At 46.7% G+C, this 19,856-nt stretch overlaps 1 long non-coding RNA gene across 1 annotated transcript; it reads left to right on the top strand.

Moving 5' to 3' along the window:
* The first annotated feature begins 10,396 nt into the window (after positions 1–10,396).
* On the top strand, positions 10,397–19,619 carry LOC122233115. The gene is made up of 3 exons (XR_006210577.1): positions 10,397–10,659; positions 11,026–11,126; positions 18,951–19,619. It is a non-coding gene; the product is annotated as an uncharacterized LOC122233115 (long non-coding RNA).
* Positions 19,620–19,856: the final 237 nt, after the last annotated feature.

The raw sequence follows: 19,856 nt of genomic DNA, 5'->3' as shown, positions 1-19,856 counted from the left end.
GTGAGATCGTGACCTGAGCCGAAATCAGGAGTGGGGCACTTAACCAACTGAGCCACCCAGGGGCCCCTGGTCAGTCTTTTTTAACTTAGCCTTTCCAGTAGGTGTGAAGGGCTCCTTCATTTTGGTTTTTAATTTATATTTCCCTGATGGCTAGTGAAGTCGAGCATTTTTTCATGTGGATGAAAAAAATATACGTGTTTTCCTATGGGTGAAAGAATATACATTGAAAAATCTGTATATTTTCTCTTGCGAAGTATCTGTTCACATCTTTAAAAATTTTTTTTAACGTTTATTTATTTTTGAGACAGAGAGAGACAGAGCATGAACAGGGGAGGGGCAGAGAGAGAGAGAGAGACACAGAATCCGAAACAGGCTCCAGGCTCTGAGCCATCAGTACAGAGCCTGACGCGTGGCTGGAACTCATGGACCATGAGATCATGACCTGAGCCGAAGTCGGACGCTCAACCGACTGAGCCACCCAGGCGCCCTTTTTTTTTTAATTTTTTTTTTAACGTTTATTTATTTTTGAGACAGAGAGAGACAGAGCATGAGCAGGGGAGGGGCAGAGAGAGAGGGGGACACAGAATCCGAAGCAGGCTCCAGACTCCGAACTGTCAGCACAGAGCCCGACACAGGGCTCGAACTCAGAGATTGTGACCTGAGCCAAAGTCGGAAGCTTAACCAACTGAGCCACCCAGGCGCCCCTGTGGAAGTGTTAGTCGATACTTGTGATGTCCCAGGTGGAGCCTATTGAGTTTCAATGACCAATGGGATGCCAGGAGGAGGGGCTTATGTGCAGTTTAGGCATCATTCTCTTTAAAGGGAACCAGTATGCCTTGCCCTTTCCCTCTTTGGGATCTCTGGCAGATCAGCTAAACCTCTATCCTAATATACTAATTAGATTTATTAATATAATTTACTAACTTACTTGTTCACTCTTGCTTTTTGGTACTTTTCCCTTTTTGATTTCTATTTCTTCTCACAAAGAACATCTCTTAGGAGTTTTTTGGCCAAGAGTTTGGAGGATGAAACATTGGGGGATTTTAGAAGTCGGAGAAGTTTTCATCTCACTGTCACTCTTTTTTTTTTTTTTTTAATGTTTATTTATTTTTGAGAGAGAGAGAGAGAGACAGAGCATGAGCAGGGGAGAGGCAGAGAGAGAGGGAGACACGGAATCCGAAGCAGGCTCCAGGCTCTGAGCTCTCAGCGCAGAGCCTGATGTGGGGCTCGAACTCACAAACCGTGAGATCATGACCTGAGCCGAAGTCGGACGCTTAACTGACTGAGCCACCCAGGCACCCCTGTTGGGCTTTATTTTGAGATGAGGAAAACTCTTTGTGTCTAGTCAAGAATTTTCCCCGTGTCTTGAGCTGTTATGTCAACGATTATCATTTTATACCCATTGGTTCTTGATTCACATCTGAATATATGTATTATATAATATATAATATATAATATCAAACATATATAATTATATATATATATATATATATATCTTATATATATTTGTTATTCCTTTCCTTATCTCTCTGAGGAACGTAAGCATATTTATTTAAAAGCAATTCTTAAGGGGTGCCTGGGTGGCTCGGTCAGTTGAGCGTCCGGCTTCGGCTCAGGTCATGATCTCACAGTTCATGTGTTCAAGCCCCGCTCGGGCTCTGTGCTGACAGCTCAGAGCCTGGAGCCTGTTTCGGATTCTGTGTCTCCCTCTCTCTGCCCCTTCTCTGCTCATGCTCTGTCTCTCTCTGTCTCTCAAAAATGAATAAACGTCAAGAAAAAAAATTTACAAAAGCCATTCTTTAAGGGTTCCACCATTTGAATTTTGACAGTAGTGAATTATCTCCTGAATGTTGAGTTTGTTGTCTGTTGTGCTGAACAGATGCTAATGTCCACCGCCCACCCCCATGATGCCTTCTGGCATTCATGCTTTTATATAGCCCCCTCTCTTTGAGTGTGGCCAACACCTGTGGCTTGCTTCCGGTCCATGGAATATGGACAAAGTGATGGGATGTTGCCTCTGTGATTATGTTTCATTATATAAGACTCTTGCCAGCAGCCTTGCTCTAGAGAGTCTCCCTACTGGACTGGCAAAATAGGCGGTTGTGTTTGGAAAGGAACTATAGGCAAGGATGTGGCAGGGAATTATAGGAAGCCTGTAGGAAATGTGGATGGCCTCTAGAAACTGAGCCTCCAGACAACAGCCAGCAAGAAGCCAGGGCTCTTAGTCCTACAACTGCCAAGAAATGAATACTTCCAACGACCTGAGTGAATTCGGAAGTGGACTCTTCCCCAGTCAAGCCCCCAGATGAGAACACAGCCCAATTGACACTTTGCAGCCATGTGAGACCCTAAACAGGGAAAATACTTAAACACTGCCCAGACTTCTGGTCCATAATAATCAATGCATGTTGTTTTAACCCATTAGATTTGTAACCATTTGAAGACCAGAGGATCGATTATACGTGTCCCTATATTTGATCTATAGTGTATGAAGTTCCGTCTTCAATGTGAGTGAGGCTCTTGGAACTTATGTACACTGAATGGGATAGTCCACCAAAAATGTGAACAGTACCTACACATGGGCCAGAGAATATAGGTTCTTTTTATTCTCCTCTGTACTTTTTAGTATTTACCAAGTTTTAAAATACGATATCTATATAAAATAGCCAAAACAACTTCAGTTAAACATTTTATTAAACATTAGCAACAGGGGCACCTGGGTGGCTCAGTCGGTTAAGCCTCTTGATTTCAGCTCAGGCCATGATCTCATAGTTTGTGGGATCAAGCCCTGTGTCAGGTTCCATGCTGACAGCACGGAGCCTGCTTGGGATTCTCTCTCTCCCTCTCTCTCTCTGCCCCTCCCATGCATGTGCACCCTCGCTCTGCCTCTCAAAATAAATGAATAAACTTAACAAAAAAAGACTAGCAACATACAGAAAATAGGACAAATCTCATGTTCCGTTTGATGATTTTTTACAAAGTGAACACGTCTCTGAGATCACTATCCAGGGTAAGAATTAGAATGTTAGCAGCATCCCAGAAGGCTTCTCTCTTGTCCCCTCAGTCACTAACTACAAAAAGATAATTATTACTATTACCCTTTGTAAGTGGTATTCAGTATATTCATTTTTGTCTGATTTCTCTCTCCTCTCTCTCTCTCTCTCTCTCTGTCTCTGTCTCTTTTTTAATTTTTTTTTTTTTTAGCGTTTATTTATTTTTGAGACAGAGACAAAGCATGAACGGGGGAGGGTCAGAGAGAGGGAGGCACAGAATCTGAAACAGGGTCCAGGCTCTGAGCTGTCAGCACAGAGCCCGACGCGGGGCTCAAACTCACAGACCGCGAGATCATGACCTGGGCCGAAGTCAGCCGCTTAACCGACTGAGCCACCCAGGCGCCCCACTCTGTCTCTTTTTTAAAGTAGGCTCCATGTTCAGTGTGGGACTTGAACTCAGGACCCTGAGATTAAGAGTTGTATGCTCTGCTTACTGAGCCAGCCAAGCACCCCATGTGTCTGACTTCTCTTATTTAACACTATGTTTGTGAAGTTTATAATGTAGTCTTGTGTAACAATAGTTTAATAATTCTTAACATTGTTTAGTATTCCATTGTGTGAATTTACCACAATTTAGCGATACATTCTACTGTTGATGGATATTTTGGGGATGTTTCCGGTTTGGGACTTGCAATAAAGCAAAAATAATAATATAATAATAACAATAATAAATTCAATTCAATTAAAAGTATAACAATTGGAAATAAAGAACAAACTGTCACTATTCACAGACCACGTGATTGTATCCACAAAAAATTAACAAATAAATGATTAGAATTAATAAGTGAATTTAGCAAAGTCCCTGGCTAAAATGTCCACACTAATTACTGTAACCTTATTCAAAGTCTTGAAATCTAGTGTGAGTTCTGAAGCTTTGTTATTTTTCAAAATTGTTTTTGTTGTACTACTTTCTTTGCCTTTCCATGTAAATTTAAAATTGATCTTGTAGATTTTTCCCAAAAAGCTCATAAGGATTTTGTTTGGAATTAGATTGACTCTGTAGATCAATTTGGTGATAATGGACAGCTTAACAAAATTGAGTCCTCCAATCCATGAACATGGTATATTTTTCCATTTATTTAGGTGTTTTAAAGTTTCTTTCATTAGTATTTTCTAGTATTAAGCATTCAGATATAGTCATATGTTTTTTTCAGTGATATTTCTTTTTCTTTTAAAAAACAGGTTTGTTCATTTTGAGAGAGAGAGAATGTGTGTGAGAGTGGGGAGGGGCAGAGAGAGAGAGAATCCCAAGCAGGCTCCACACTGTCAATGCAGAGCCCAACATGGGGCTTGATCTCCTGACTGCGAGATCATGACCTGAGCCAAAATCAGGAATTGGACACTTAACTGACTAAGACACCCAGGCACCCCTCAAATTGGAAATCCAATTTCCAATTATTTATTATGAATATCTAGAGATACACTTTTTTTTGTATGCTGACTTATGTGATGTTACTGAGCTTATTAGTTCTATGGGGCTTTTTATGTAGACAATTATGTCATGTGTGAATAGAAGCACCTTTCTTTCTTTCCAAGGTGTATGTTTTATTTTCTTGTCTTATTGCACTGGCTGTTGAATAGGAGTAGTTAGAGGAGGAGACATCCTTGTTCCTGACCTTAAGAGAAAAACATTCAGTCTTTCATAGTTAAGTATGATGTGTGAATAATCCAACACCAAATCCCAATCCAAGGGTCTGTTTTCTAGGGCCTCCATAAGCACAACTGAGGTGAAAGTGAAGTGCCACTAATTTTCCAGGGAATGCAATCCTAGGAAAGCTGGAGTGAGAGAAAAGGAAAGAAGAGAGACCCGATATGAAGGTACATCACTGAGCTGGTCACTTCTTGATGTTAGTCACAGCCAATTGTTTGATCTTGTGGAACCATCTTGTATATGCCTGGGCAGTGAGTGGATCCCATGGCATTTCAAGCGCCAACAACAACAGGGAAGCCCATGGGAGCAAGAGGCAGAAATACTATCAGGTTGTGCCTGTATGGAGCTGATCAGAGACCATGCAGACTCAGTTGGGAAAGAACACCTGGCCACGATTCTCATAGACTGTAGAGCTGAGAGGATTCAAGAGGACACATAAGAGTGTAGGAAAAACTTATTGTTCAAATCTATTTCACTTGTCCTTTTTAAAAATTTTCATTGTGCACATGCGTATAGTTTAAACCATGTTGGTCCACAGGCTTATTATGAAAACTGAAGCTTCCTGTCCCCCTTCCCCCAATTCCTCCATTTTCTGCTCCCCAGGGGCAAGCAACTTTAACTCTTTTAACTGTTGCTTTTGGAATTTACCTTCATATCACTAAATAACACGGGTTTTTTTTTTCTTCAGTTTTAGGGGTTAGCTGTCAACTTTCTACAATAAAAGAGGAGGAACTATCTAACTTTCACCAGCATCACCCTTCCCTCTACCTTCCACACACAGACTTCCTGTCCCGCCATTCCTGCAATATAGTGACGGGAAATCGTGATTTAAAGTTCACATTATTATGATTACATAATCCTATTTACCCAGTACCATGTGGAACACTACAGTTATTTTTCTTTTCTTCCAAAACCTTTTGTTTTCCTGTAGTTGATATTGTCTGGATTTTTATTTATTTGTTTGCTTAGTTTTCTGTATAACTATCTTGAATTTATCCTTAATCCTTTCTCAGCCTCTTGATACACCCAAACATATCAGTTATCCTTCCAACTTCATCCTCCTGGAAACATTTTTCATAGGTCCTTCTGGTCTATTCCAATTTCTTCTGGCTGCTCTCCAGGCCTGTCGGGATCTCCCTTCATCAACTGCTTGAGAATTCCCATTGTTTCTTTTATGTGTTGATTTCCTGCCTTAACTTTTTTTTGTCCCCCCCCAACCTTGTTTTGATAGAGCGTGTCTTCTAGTAAATTCCTGAGAAAGGGTGTATGGGAGTTAGACTTTTTGAGATTGTTCATTTCTGAAAATATTTTTATTCCACTCTCAGTACTGATTGACAGTTTATCTGGGTATAGAATTCAAAGTTCGAAATATATTTTTCTCGAGATTTTAAAGGCATTAGCTCCCTTTTCGTCGAATTTCGGTGGTGCCGTAAGAAGTCTGATGCCATTCTGATTCTTGGTGCTTTGTATAAAACCTATCTTTTCCCTCTCTGGGAGTTTGTATGATTTTTCATTTGTTCTTAGTGATGTGAAATTTCACAATGATGTGTCTTAGTGTGCAAATATTTTCATCCATTTTGTTGGATACTTAGTGGGCATTTTCAATCTGGAAACATGCCATTTAATTCAGAGAAATTTACCTTAATAACTTATTTGATGATTATCATTCCCTCTATTTCCTCTATTCTTTCTGGAACTCCTCTTATTTGGATGTTAGATCTCCCAGGCTGCTTCTCTAATTTTCATGTCTTTTCTCTCCTATGCTTTGTCTTTTTCTCTGCTTTCTGGGCTGTTGCCTCATCTGCGGACTTATCTTCCCATCCTTTTGCTGAGCTTTTCAGTTGTTCTACCCAAGAGATATTTTTGTTGTAGTTGCTGTTCTCAGAGCATTCCTTTTTAATAACATCCTGTACTTGTTTAATGTGTGCTGTATCTCTTATGTCTTTGATGATACTAATGATAATTTTTTTCACATTTTTCTTCTCCTTATCATCATCACCTATGTTCCTCCAAAGTTGCTTTTTGTCTTCTGGTTATCGTTTGGCTCTGAGTTAGGAGCTTTCCTCATTTGCCTGGTGATCCTTGGCTCCTGAACACAGAGGCTGCTTGGAAACTCAGAGCTGAGATTTGGCCGCCCACCAAAAACTCCACTGAAAAGTGATCTGGCTAGGCTCTTTCATTGGGAAATTTCTGATGTCATTGTCCTTAGGTCTTTCCTCCTGGGCTTCTCAGATTTTATCTATTTATTTTTGAGAGAGAGAAAGAGAGAGAGAGAGAATGAGCAAGAGAGGGACACAGAGAAGGAGAGAGAAAGAATCCCAAGCTGGCTCAGCACTGTCAGTGCAGAGCCTGATGTGGGGCTCAAACCCACAAACTGTGAGATGGTGACTTGAGTTGAAATCAAGAGTCAGATGCTTAACTGACTGAGTCACCCAGGCACCCCTAGAGTTATCTTTCGATCTCCTGCCTGGAGGTTAATACTAAGCTTGGTTGCCAGTTGGGAGTATCGATATTCAATGTGAAGATCTTCACTTCATTTCCCCATTTCCAGGGACATACCCCGGCCCCAGCTGGGTCCACTCTTCTCCAGTAGAGAGTCCCTTGGTTTTACCCTCACCGGGGAATAAACTTTCTCTCTTCTGTCGGGACATGGTGGAGGCCATCAGCTTGGGGATGGGGTCTTGGTTACTAACTGGTCTACAAACTGTCTTAATTCCTGAAAGCTTCGGTGGGCGGGGGGGGGGGGGGGCTCTAGACTTTCCTCACTGCTGGCTTAAGACTCAATTTTTTTGTACCCATTAAGTTGGTTCCCACTCATTGATCGGTCTGCTTTCCAATTTCAAAATTATCCCATTTTCTTTGCCACTGGAGTAAGAATTCCTTTTCTGCCATTTTTTTTTAAATGTTTTATTTATGTTTGAGACAGAGAGAGACAGAGCATGAACAGGGGAGGGTCAGAGAGAAAGAGGGAGACACAGAATCTGAAACAGGCTCCGGGCTCTGAGCCATCAGTACAGAGCCCGACGCGGGGCTGGAACTCAGGGACCGCGAGATCGTGACCTGAGCCGAAGTCGGACTCTCAACCGACTGAGCCACCCAGGCGCCCCCCTTTTCTGCCATTTTAAAGGAGTTTCAGGAAAGAGCAGAGACAAATGCCTCTGTTTGATCTGCCACCTCTAATCAGAAACCCCGGCTCTTCTTTTTTCATTATATTTCATTCTTTTTGATATTTCCCAGGACTTTTTGGCCATTTTAATCACAGCTGTTTTGTCGTCCGTATCTCCTGGATCTGTCTTACGAGGTTGTGGCTGGGTGGCAGAAAGGGGTGGTCCAAACCTACTGTGGGTTTTATCACTTATTCCCTCCCCTGACTGCTGTTGTTTTGTAATTTTTTCTTTGTGAGCTCATCTGCAGGGACCTTTGTCAGTGTGGACCCTGGCAGCCTGGGTTGAGGTCAAGGCCCTCTGGTGAGTGTTCACATCTGTTTCTGCCCCTGCCCACGCACGGCATCTCCAGCCAGGGACCACCCCACCCCCCACCCCCGCCGTTGGTGTTAATTCTTGCTTTCAGAGTCTCCAGAACATGCTGGGAAGCAGGGTAGTGTCAATTTAAATCCCAAACGCCTTGAAGCTAAGTCCGTGGTTACAAATTCCCAGAGCAGCCCGTGACCCACTGTAAGCCCAGATGAGCTTTTCACGTGATCTGTGTGAGCAGAGAGTGGTTTTGCTGTTTGTTTGTTTTTAATCCTCGTCCATCTTTTCACTGAGTCTGAAACCCTGACGAATCTGGCTTGGAGGTGGGTCTCATTTACAACTCCTTGCTTTGTGCAGCCCACAGCCTTATTTCTTGTCCCCACGGGGGCTGTAAAATCCAATCTCCAGGCTGCTGAGACCCACGGCCCGGCCCACCTGGTGGGACACGGCCGCCAGCACTGGCCCTCCCGATTCCTGCTCTGGTTTTCAGCTACTTCTTTGTTTTTATCCCTGGGGAGTTCCCTTCCTTTCCTGCAAGCGCAGCCATGCACTTTGAAGGATGTTTGTTATATTTTAACCACCAGGGCCAAATAGTATTTCGTAGCAGGAGGGTTTTCTGCTGTGTAACTCACAGTTCTGCTAGGAAAGGAGTCCTGTGGGTTTTGTTTGTTTCCAACCTCTTTTGCATCTCCGAACACCCCACCGCAGCGCAGCGATAGAGGCCTGTGAATGTCCAGGCAACGAGACACGCGTTTCACCTACTTGGTGATTTTGCCAAAGGCCACGGAAAAGCTGAGTCAGGGTTCCTGTGGTAGTCCTGCTGTTTGGAGCAGGAGAGCCTCGGAGAACATTCGAGACCCATCCTGGGCTGGACTCAACCTACCGTGGGTACCGTCTGAGGTCCAGCCAGGCCGCCTCGGCATCTTGCCCCCCAGCCACGCACGTCTTCACGAGCTGGCCCTTCCTTTGACCTTGTTGTTTCTACCCCTCACCGGCTGCGCCGTGGCCGCCTGCTTGCTGTCTGGCCTCCCCCATCAGACTTGCACTCCCTGGGCCAGGCCCGTTTGTTTTCTCTCTCTGTCTCCAGCATCCTCACGGTAACAGCGCAAACACGCGAGGCGTTTGGTAAGTGTGTGTCTAATGTGTGAATGAGCCAGCTAGCGATCCCACACAACCAGCTCCAAACTCTGACTTCGGGCTTTTACAAAATTAAAGCAGCTGTTACAGCCCCCTTGCGAAGCCCAACCTTAGCCTTCCTCCTGCCTGATGGCCACCAGCCCTGAGATGGCAGAACTATCCCTCTGGCGCTTTAATAGGCAGGTGGCAGGTCATTTGGGAGAAAAGGGACTCTCATTTGCACACCTTAGAGCAGTACCGCTCTGCCTGGAGGAGAGAGGGGAGAGGGACTTGGTCACTGACTCCTCATCCAGCCCTCCCCTCCCCCTCTCCTGGGTGGCTGGGGTTCCAGTGCCCCAAGTTTGGGAGGAGAGATCTCTCTCTTCCCCCAAGGAAAACTAGGTGCGTGTTTTCCCAAACCTGTGAGTCCCTTGGCTGCCAGGGTAGTCGCTGACTCGCAGCGCGTTTACAAAGCCCTCTCCCTCTGAGATCTCTCTCTCTGATGAAGACACACTCTGCAGGGACTTGCCCAAAGTCACACGGGGGTGGGGGGGGGGGGGCAGAGGGAGGGGGCTCAGGCCGTACTATCCACGGAGCGAGTACTTGAAGTGTGGCTAGTCTGAGTTGAGATGTGCCGGAAGCGTAAAACACGAGCCAGATTTCAAGGACTTAGAAGAGTACGAAAACAAAAATCCCACTAATAATTGTAATGTTTGTGACATGTCAAAATCATAATATTTTGGGTATGCTAGGTTAAATACAAATAGTGTTCGGATGAATTCCACCAGTGTCTCTTCACTTCGCTTTAATGAAGCTGCTAGAAAAATGTAAATTACCTTTGGGGTTTGCACTTGTGACTTCAACTCCTATTTCTATAGGCTGTGAGCAGCGCGGGGGCGGGGCCTCGTCTGTGGCATCCCGCGCGGAGCAGGAGGCCAAGAATTCCGTGCTGAGTGAGTGAATGAATGAATGAGTGCTCATTCGACACCCCTTGGCACTGGCTTATGAGTGAAATAGTTCACCTGGGCCGTGAACTGTTTTCCCCATCTATTCTCCATCTATGTTCCACCTCCGGATGTCTATGGTCTTCCTGAGATGCACGTTCATGGGTGCAACCGGATACTGAGAACCGACCCTGCCCTAATTTGGGGTCCCTTGAAAGCAGAGCTTGAGTTGAGTGACCCCAGGAGGCAGGAAAGCAGGGGTCGGAGGAGGAACCATGTGGCTCTCCGGTCCCGCCGTAGGCAAAGGAGGGACGTATTCAACCAGGAACTCTGGAAGCGAACGGAATGCCTCCCAGAATTGTCACCCAGAAGACGGGAGGCGGGAGCGTCTGTCCACCGGTTCCTGTCCTCCATTGCAGAAGGTGGCCGGGGCGGGGGGGGGGGGGGGGGGAGGGGGGGGACCTTTACTCTCCTACACTTCCGATCTGTGCTAATAGCTTCAGGAGGCCTCGGGGGGGAAACGACCCTACGCAGAAAAGCATCCGCTTGAGGTGGCACACTCATTAGCATGAGACGGGACTGTCCACCTCATTGCACCAAAGAGAATTCATAATTGTTACGGCAATAGATAAAGATCAGCAGCTGAGTGGAAGGGCTGTGCGTAGACAGAAAGGGCTACGGCGAATGGGCAGTTTCTGGAGGGCTAGCTGAAACCTTGTTCGTTTGTTCGTCACGCACTCATTCATTCAATAACTTGTCAGCCAGTATTTATTGTCCGGCGTCTCTAGGTAAGGTCCCGGCCCACCCTAGGAAGGAGGACAGATTGAAAGAGAGGGGCAAGGATGTCGTTCTATCAACCAAGTGGAACCTTTGCCAATTCACCGATTAGGTAAATCGCTTACAAGCTTCGACCCTTTCGTCTTCATCGGTCACAAGGTACTGGTGCTGAATCGTTGGGGGACCAGCGCCCGGAGCCTCCGAAGAGGGCTCGGCCTCTTCTTGGGTCACGGAAGACTTAGAAACGAACTCCCCCGTCCCATCCTGCCTTCCTGCATGCCCTGAGCCTGCAACCCCCCGAGGGCCTGCTTGGTGCCAGGCTCTGCGCGAGTCTGGGGGTGTGGTGGTGAGCGAGAGGGAGCCCCTGCGCTCAAGAACTCACAGTCTGAAGGGAGAGAGGAGGGTACCACCCTTGTCGGGAATCTGGAGGTAGGCGCCCAGCCCTGAGGAGCGGAGGGAGGGGGCTGCCTCCTGCTGGGTCTTGGAGAGCTTTCTGGAGGAAGTGCAACCAAACATTCACCCCAAGGCCTCTGGGCCCCAGATGTGAGCTTCTGGCACAGACCAGTCCCGGCCGAACCCCCCCCCCCCCCCCCCCCCCCCCCCCCCCCCCCCCCCCCCCCCCCCCCGCCAACCGGCTGCTTGGCGGAGGACATTGGCAAACCCAGGCTGATGCTGGGCTATTTGCATATCATTTGCATCGATCTGCATATGTGGTGGCACAGCCTGCTCTCTTCTGCATTTAAATTGCAAGTTATTTGTCTCTCTCTGAAAGCTCTCATTTTTTCCCCCCAAGGGACGAGGGTTCCATTGCCCCGACTTGCCCTTATAAAGACTGGTGAGTTTGCCCAGCACGATGCAAAGCTGGAGATTTGGGATGGGGGTAGATGCTTTTTATCCTGGTCTGCAGAGTACTTTATTTTGAAGGGCCCCGTAACAGCCTGGTGCGGAAAAGAGTGTCGGGCATGTGCACCTGTGTTCCATACGGGGAAACTGAGGCAAGGAGAGTTTTGTCTTGTTTTTTCAATGTATTTTATTTATTTATTTTTATTAAAAAAATTTTTTTAATGTTTATTTATTTTTTGAGACAGAGAGAGACAGCATGAACGGGGGAGGGTCAGACAGAGAGGGAGACACAGAATCTGAAGCAGGCTCCAGGTTCTGAGCTGTCAGCACAGAGCCCGACGCGGGGCTCGAACTCACAGACCGTGAGATCATGACCTGAGCGAAGTCGGACGCTTAACCGACTGAGCCACCTCGGCGCCCCAAATTTATTTTATTTTTTAATGTTTATTTATTTTTTGAGAGAGAGACAGACAGAAGGTGAGCAGGGGAGGGGCAGAGAGAGAGACGGAGACAGAACCCGAAGCAAGCTCCAGGCTCTGAGCTGTCAGCACAGGGCTCGACGCGGGGCTCGAACCCACGGTCTGTGAGATCATGACCTGAGTGAAGTCGGTCGCCCAGCCGACTGAGCCACCCCGGCGCCCCTTGTTTTGTTTGTTCAAAAGGAGGTGCCCAACGTCACTTGATCCCAAATGCAGCCTTGGGTCCCTCGGCTCTGCCTGAAAACCATGGGCCCCTCTGCCAAGGCGTTTGTTTGGGCTTCTGTGTTCAGTGGCCTCTGCTGTTTCAGAGGGCCTCTTCCCCTTAAATACCAAGCATATCGATTTCTACCTATTCGGGTTGCTGTGTAAGCCTGGTGAGTGAGTGTCGTCCAGCCCAGCACATCCCATTTAATCAGGACCTGACTGAGCCCAGACGGGAGCTAGCAGGAATCCTCACTGGTGCCCTAACCGGGAACCTTCTAGGTGCAGAAGGCGTGGGTCAGGCCATCCCAGAGGGTGTGGGGCCCTCCCTACACTCAGCAGGTGCACCCGACTGTGAAGACCAAACCTGTTGGACATCAGCTTGTGTTTTAAAATGTATCGATGGAATGGGGTGGGAGCTTACTCAAGGCCAATATTGGATCTGGCTGACTGTTACGTCATTGGGGGATCTTTACTTATAAGAAGAGAATCGTGTAATTCACTGCTAATAACAGCTCCCATTTATTGAGTACTTTATTATGTACAGGCATGGTGCCGGGCTTTCACTCCGCTTATTTCCATGCCTCGTCCTTCAAGACAGAGAGTGTTATTCTTGTTGAGGCCACTGACGTTCAATGAGATAAAGGCCTTTGTTCCACAAAGCAGCAGGCTCAAGGCTCAACATCAGGGGTAGCTGGCTCCAGACCACAGGAAAGGGGTCCGAACTGTCCACTAAACCATATCACTTCCAATGTCAAGTCTAAAACTAGACCCAACATGAGCATGAACTTCTAAGTCTTAGGCAGCATAAGTCGTGATTTACGAAGCACGGACTTTCTGATAGTGGAAGGGTAGTTTTCATCCGATTAACCTTCCGCTGGTAACAGTGACAAAATCTGGACTAACCTTCCGCTGGTAACAGTGACAAAATCTGGACAAAGATATAAAACAGATTTGTCTGGCACCACAAGAAGTGACCAAAGTTAGGCAGAAACTGGAGGGACCTATGCCTCTTGAAATAAGGAAACCATACTGATGCGAGACACATTTAGCAGGCTTTTGACCTGAGGTCATTCTCTAGTTTATGCTGAGGGGAATAGAACACAAGCAGGAATCAGAAACCTTATTAGCTGAAGAGTAGGAAATTGGAGTTTAGAGCCTCGAGAGAAACTGGAAATTGAGAGAGAGAAATCCCAGAAAAAAGGACTACAGAGGGAGAAAACTCCCCTCTAATCCTTGGCTGACCCTGGCATGGGTCCTGACTCCAAGGGAAAAACACAAATGGAAGACTGAAAATGCTGAGTGGAGATTTCTGCAGCTGCTTGGCACTGGGGAAACAGATTTTCTAGTTCAAATTTCACCAAGTTGGAGTGGTTTGTTAAACACACCAGGATTTTCAGTGAGATCCTGGGAGACCATTACTTAGAAGCAAACCTGTCTTACCAAAGTCTAACACCAAGCATCCACAAGGTCAAGGTGAAGGGTCCACAATTTAATAGAACGATATGCAAAATTCTTCAGAGGAAGATAACATAATCCAGAATTTCGACATTGTATCACACAATGTCCAGCATAAAAGTAAAAATTACTAGATATGGGATGACACAGGAAAATGTGACACATAGACAAGACTTTTAAAGATTTTATTTTTTATTATGTTCTTTAATTTTATTTTTTGAGAGACAGAGCACGAGCAGGGGAGGGGCAGAGAGAGAGGGAGACACAGAATCCGAAGCAGGCTCCAGCCTCTGAGCTGTCAGCACAGAGCCCAATGAGGGGCTCAAACCCCCAAACGCGACATCATGACCTGAGCTGAAGTCAGACACTCAACCGACTGAGCCACCCAGGTGCCCCTTTATTTTTTATTAAAAAAAATTTTTTTAATGTTTATTTTTGAGACAGCATGAGTGGGGGAGGGGCAGAGAGAGGAGAGAGAGGGAGACAGAGAATCTGAAGCAGGCTCCGTACTGTCAGCACAAAGCCTGAGCTGGGGGTTGAACCCATGAACTGTGAAATCATGACCTTTTCCGAAGTCAGACACTCAACTGACTGAGCCACTTAGGTGCCCCATTGAAAGATTTTATTTTTTATTTTATTTTAAAAAATTTTTAAATGTTTATTTTTGAGAGAGAGAGACAGAGTGCGAGCAAGGGAGGGACAGAGAGAGAGGGAGACACAGAATCTAAAGCAGGCTTCAGGCTCAGAGCTGTCAGCACAGAGCCCGACGTGGGGCTCGAACTCACAAACTGTGAGATCATGACCTGAGCCGAAGTCAGACACTCAACCTACTGAGCCACCCAGGTGCCCCTAAAATATTTTATTTATTTATTATTAAATGTTTATCTTTGAGAGAGAGAGAGAGACAAAGTGCAAGTGGGGGAGGGGCAGAGAGAGAGAGGGAGGCAGAGAACCTGAAGCAGGCTCCAGGCTCCAAGCTGTCAGCACAGAGCCTGATGAGGGGCTCAAACTCACGAGCTATGAGATCGTGACCTGAGCTGATGTCGGCCGCTTAACCAACTGAGCCACCCAGGTGACCCTAAAATATTTTATTCTTAAATAATCTCTACACCCAACACGGGGCTTGAATTCACAAACCCGAGATCAAGAGTCACATGCTCCTCTGACTGAGCCATCCGGGCACCCTGACAAGATATATTTTTGAGTTCAGTAGAAACAGATCAAAGACAACCCAGATGTTGGAATTAGTAAGCACACTTTTAAATCATTATGATACATTTGTTAAAGAATGTACGGAAAAGGCAATTATAATGGATGAAAACACGAGAAATTTTAGGAGTGCATTAGTTTCCTAGGGCTGCTGGGACGAAGTGCTACAAACTGGGGGGCTCACAACAACAGAAATTTATTCCCTCACACTTCTGGAGGCTACAAGTCTGAAATCTAGGAGTTGACAGGGTTACTTCCTTCTGAGATTTCTGAGGGACAATCTGTCCCATGCCTGTCTCCTAGCTTCTGGTGATGGCTGGCAATTCTTTTTTTTTTTTTAATGTTTATTTTTTGAGAGAGAGAGAGAGAGACAGAGCACAAACGGGGGAGGGGCAGAGAGCGAGGGAGACACAGAATCCCAAGCAGGCTCCAGACTCTGAGCTGTCAGCACAGAGCCTGAGGCAGGGCTGGAACCCACAAACCGCGAGATCGTGACCTGAGCCAAAGTCGGATGCTTAACTGACTGAGACACCCAGGGGCCCCATATGGCTGGCAATTCTTGATGTTCCTTGGCTTGTATATGCATCACTCCAATCTCTGCCTCCCTCTTCATGTGGTATTTTCTCTGTGTCTCTCTCCTTTTCTTATAAGGAAACCAATCATATTGGGTGGAGGACCCCCCTTACTCCAGTATGACCTCATTTTAACTAATTACATCTGTATGACCTTATTTCCAAATAAGGTCATATTATGAGGTACTAGGGGTTTAGGGGTTAGGACTTCAGCATATCATTTTGGGAGAGGGCATATATCAACCCATAACCCAGGAGATAAGGAAGTTTTGTTGTTGTTGTTGTTGTTTTGTTTTGTTTTGTTGTTTGTTTAAAGAATCAGATCTGGGGCACCTGGGTGGCTCAGTCGGTTAAGCCTCTGACTCTTGGTTTTGGCTCAGGTCATAATCTCATGGTTCATGAGATTGAACCCTGTGTCAGTCTCTGTGCTGACAGTGCAGAGCCTGCTTGGGATTCTCTCTCTCCCTCTCCCTCTGCCCCTCCCCCACTTGCTCTCTCTCTCTCTCTCACTCTCTCTCAAAATAAATAAAATAAAAATAATAAAAAAGAATCAGATCAAATTCTAACTTAAAATTGATATCTCAAAAGTCAAACATCCATTGGATGGGATTAAAAGCCATGTAAACATCCACTGGATAGGATTAGACCCAAGAAAATAGGACCAGTAAATGTAAAGACAAGTCAATATTTAGAGAGAGAGAGGGTGTGTGAACTGGGGAGGGGCATAGAGAGAGGGAGAGAGAGAGAGAGAGAATCCCAAACAGGCCCTGTACTGTCCGCACAGAGTCCGACGCAGGGTTCAAACCCAACAACTGTGAGATCACGACCTGAGCTGAAATCAACAGTCAGACACTTAACTGACTGAGCCACGCTAGTACCCCAGGATCAAGCAGGCTTAACACACATTGAATTGGAGTCCCAGAGGAGGAAAGAGAGATAATAGGCCAGAAAAAAAGCATGTGAGGAAATATTAGCTGCTGATCTCCTAATTTTGAAAAAACCATCAAGGAAGTTCCGTAAGCCCCAATCGTGATAAATAACAAAGAAGACCGTACTTAGGCATATCATGGTCAGGCTGCTGAAAACCAACAATCAAGAGAGAATCTGGGAGGCAGCTGAAGAAAACAAAACAAACAAATGAAACTAAAAAAAAAAAAACAAAACTAAAAAAAACAAACCAAAAAACCCGAGACAATTATGCACAGAAGATCAATGATGCGAAAGACAACAGACTTCTTGTTAAAACAATGCAAGTCAGGAGACAATGGAGCGATACCTTAAAAATGATGAAAGGAAAACTTCTGTTAATTTAGAATGTTATCAGTGAGATGTCTTTGCAAATGGAAAAAAAATTAATTTTTGAATAAATGAAAGCAGATGGGGTGCCTGGGTGGCTCCATTGCTTGTGTGTCTAACGCTTGATTTCAGCTCAGTTCATGATCTCACGGTTGTGGGATCGGCTCTGCATTGAGTGAAAAGCTTCCTTAAGATTCTCAGTCTCTTCCTCTGCCCGCCAGCCCCCCACCCTCTCTCTCAAAAAAAAAAAAAAAAGACAGAAAATGTTGCCAGGAGACCCGTATGATCAGAAATGCCAAAGAAAAGTCTTTAGGTCTAAGGGAAATTATTCACCAGGTAGAATTTCAGGCTTGCAGGGGGAACAATACCACTGATGATGGCAAAGATGTGAGTGGATACGGAAGACAAATTTTTCTTTTCGGAACTTCCTTCAAAATGACGGACTCCTTACAGCAAAAATATCAGTGCATTCTGGGATTTACCATACAGAAACGTGAAATCGACGGCCACAATAATACAAAAGACAGGAGAGGGAAAAAAAATAAAATTCCACTTTGGTGAAGTTCTTACAGAATACATGAAGTGGTATTTTATTTCTGAAAGGGAAACTGTGAGAATGTGAGAGTACATAGCATAACCCCTCCTAGAGCAACCAAAGATATAAAGAGATATAGCTAAAAAGTCAACAGATGAGACAGAATGGAACATTTATAAATACATGATTGGCCCAACAGAAGACAGTAAAGGAGGCACAAAGAAGGGGCGCCTGGGTGGCTCAGTTGGTTGGGCGACTGACTTCGGCTCAGGTCACGATCTCACCGTTTGTGGGTTCGAGCCCCGCGTCGGGCTCTGTGCTGACAGCTCGGAGCCTGGGGCCTGCTTCGGATTCTGTGTCTCTCCCTCTAAACTCGGAACCCATGGTTTACAATCCCATTCTTCTGGAAGCCTGTCAGCGAGCTTCCGGTGGGGAGGCCCCCGTCAGCTGGCCACACAGCATCCTGACTGTAGAGTATTCATCCACCTGGCCTCTGTGGAGCACCAGGTTCACGTGGACAGACGAGGCCCGTCTCACTGGCAGCGGCACGTGGGTCATTTGTCCCCTGTTCCGGAGCAGAGAATGGCCTTCCTCCTTGACCCACTCTAAAGCATCCGGGGAGGGGAGGTGAAGGCACAAGTGGGGCACCAGAGCCAGGGCTGAGCCTGAGCTCGCCTGAGGCCGGCTGGGGTCGACGGCTTGTGCCAGTGCGTCTGCCTCATGCTGCCCAGTGCCCACTCCTTCCCCGGACGCTGGGGCCAGGGGTCTGCCCACCAACGTCCGGTGCCCCAGCACTGTCGGCGAGGCCTCTCCCCCAGAGGAGCTCCCACTCTCTGGCCCGTAAGCCCAACCCCTTTCTTCCCCCTAGTTCCCGCCGGTCAAGCCAAGGCACCCTTGGGTCAACAGGTTGTGGTGATAAGAGCAAGGCAGGGTCGTGGGGCTGGAGGAGGACGAGGTGCCTTGGGCTTTGTCAGCCAATGTGGGCTGTGGCCTAGGTTACCGCTTGCTAGTTGGTAGTCTGTGTGGGCAAGGAAAGGGGGACCAGGGGACCCGAAGCTGCACTTCTTGGGCCCTTCCCCCTGCCCCACGTCTGGCCTTTCGGCTGAATTCAGAGCCTTGAGAACCAAAGTGCTGTTTCTAGCCACTTCCCCATTGTCCGGTCCATTGGTCTCCTCCTTCTCCAAATCCCCGGTCACCACCCCTCCTTCCCACGAGGGCAATCTCCATCTACCCTGATGTCTAACGCCACGGACCAATTGTGCCTGTTTCCGTGGCTTATATAAAAGACATCCTTTGCGCATGATGTCTGTGAGCCTCACTTACGTGGCTGTGTATGGTTGTAGGTCGTCCATCTTGAAGGCGGGCCCATCATCCATCACCCGGATAGTCTACAATTCATTCATCCTACCTCGCCTACAGCTGCAGGATGGTTGGATTCATTCCATTTATGGCCGTGACCAACGGTGCCACTGGGAATGTTCCGGGTCACGACCAACGGTGCCACTGAGAATGTTCCAGGTCACGTCCTTTGGTGGACGCACGGAGACACTTCTGTCGGGTCTCTGCCCCGGGGCCGGGGTGCTGGCTCAGAGAACAGGGCACGTGTAGGTTGAGTAGACCCAGCACACGCTTCCCAAGATGGCTTTTGGAAATTCACATTTCCTCTGGCTGGAAGGGGTTCCGGTTGCTCCCCACGTCCGCCAGCACTCGATTCTGTCAGCCTCCTTCACTGGAGCGGTGCTGGTGGTCCTAATTTGTGTTTCCCCTGATGAGTCAGGACGCTGAGCACCTCTTCACGCATCTGCGGGTCCTTCGGATATTCCCTCGGGAAGTGCTTTAATTGAACTACTCCTCCCACCTCCGATTTTTTCTGGAGTTGCCCGCCGACTATCGATCTCAAAGGCCAATCCGCCCGGCCCCGCAAACTCAAAGCCACAGTGGTCGGGCCACGTTTGTACTGTCAGCTGGTGACAGGGCTTCAAACCAAAGACGGAATGCGTCACATAAAATTAATCCGATTTGAATTGATTCTGTATTCGATTGACCAATTCGTCTTGGTGTTATGGCTGGCTAAGAGCTACAGGGAATTTGTGCCTCGTTTTATGTTCGTACTGGTTTAGGGAACACCACAGTGAAAATGATTCAGGGCAACAACGAGGGCCCATGAGATCCCCTTCTCCTCTTGGTAAACACACCTCCAATCTGGTAAACCCCCCCACCCCCCGCCCCTGCTTAATGCATCTCTGAGG

Source organism: Panthera tigris, chromosome D4 (genome assembly GCF_018350195.1).
Source record: "Panthera tigris isolate Pti1 chromosome D4, P.tigris_Pti1_mat1.1, whole genome shotgun sequence".
In the NCBI taxonomy this organism is placed as follows: domain Eukaryota; kingdom Metazoa; phylum Chordata; class Mammalia; order Carnivora; family Felidae; genus Panthera; species Panthera tigris.
Note: the sequence above shows the minus strand (reverse complement) of the source record. Positions and strands in the feature narration are given on the sequence as shown.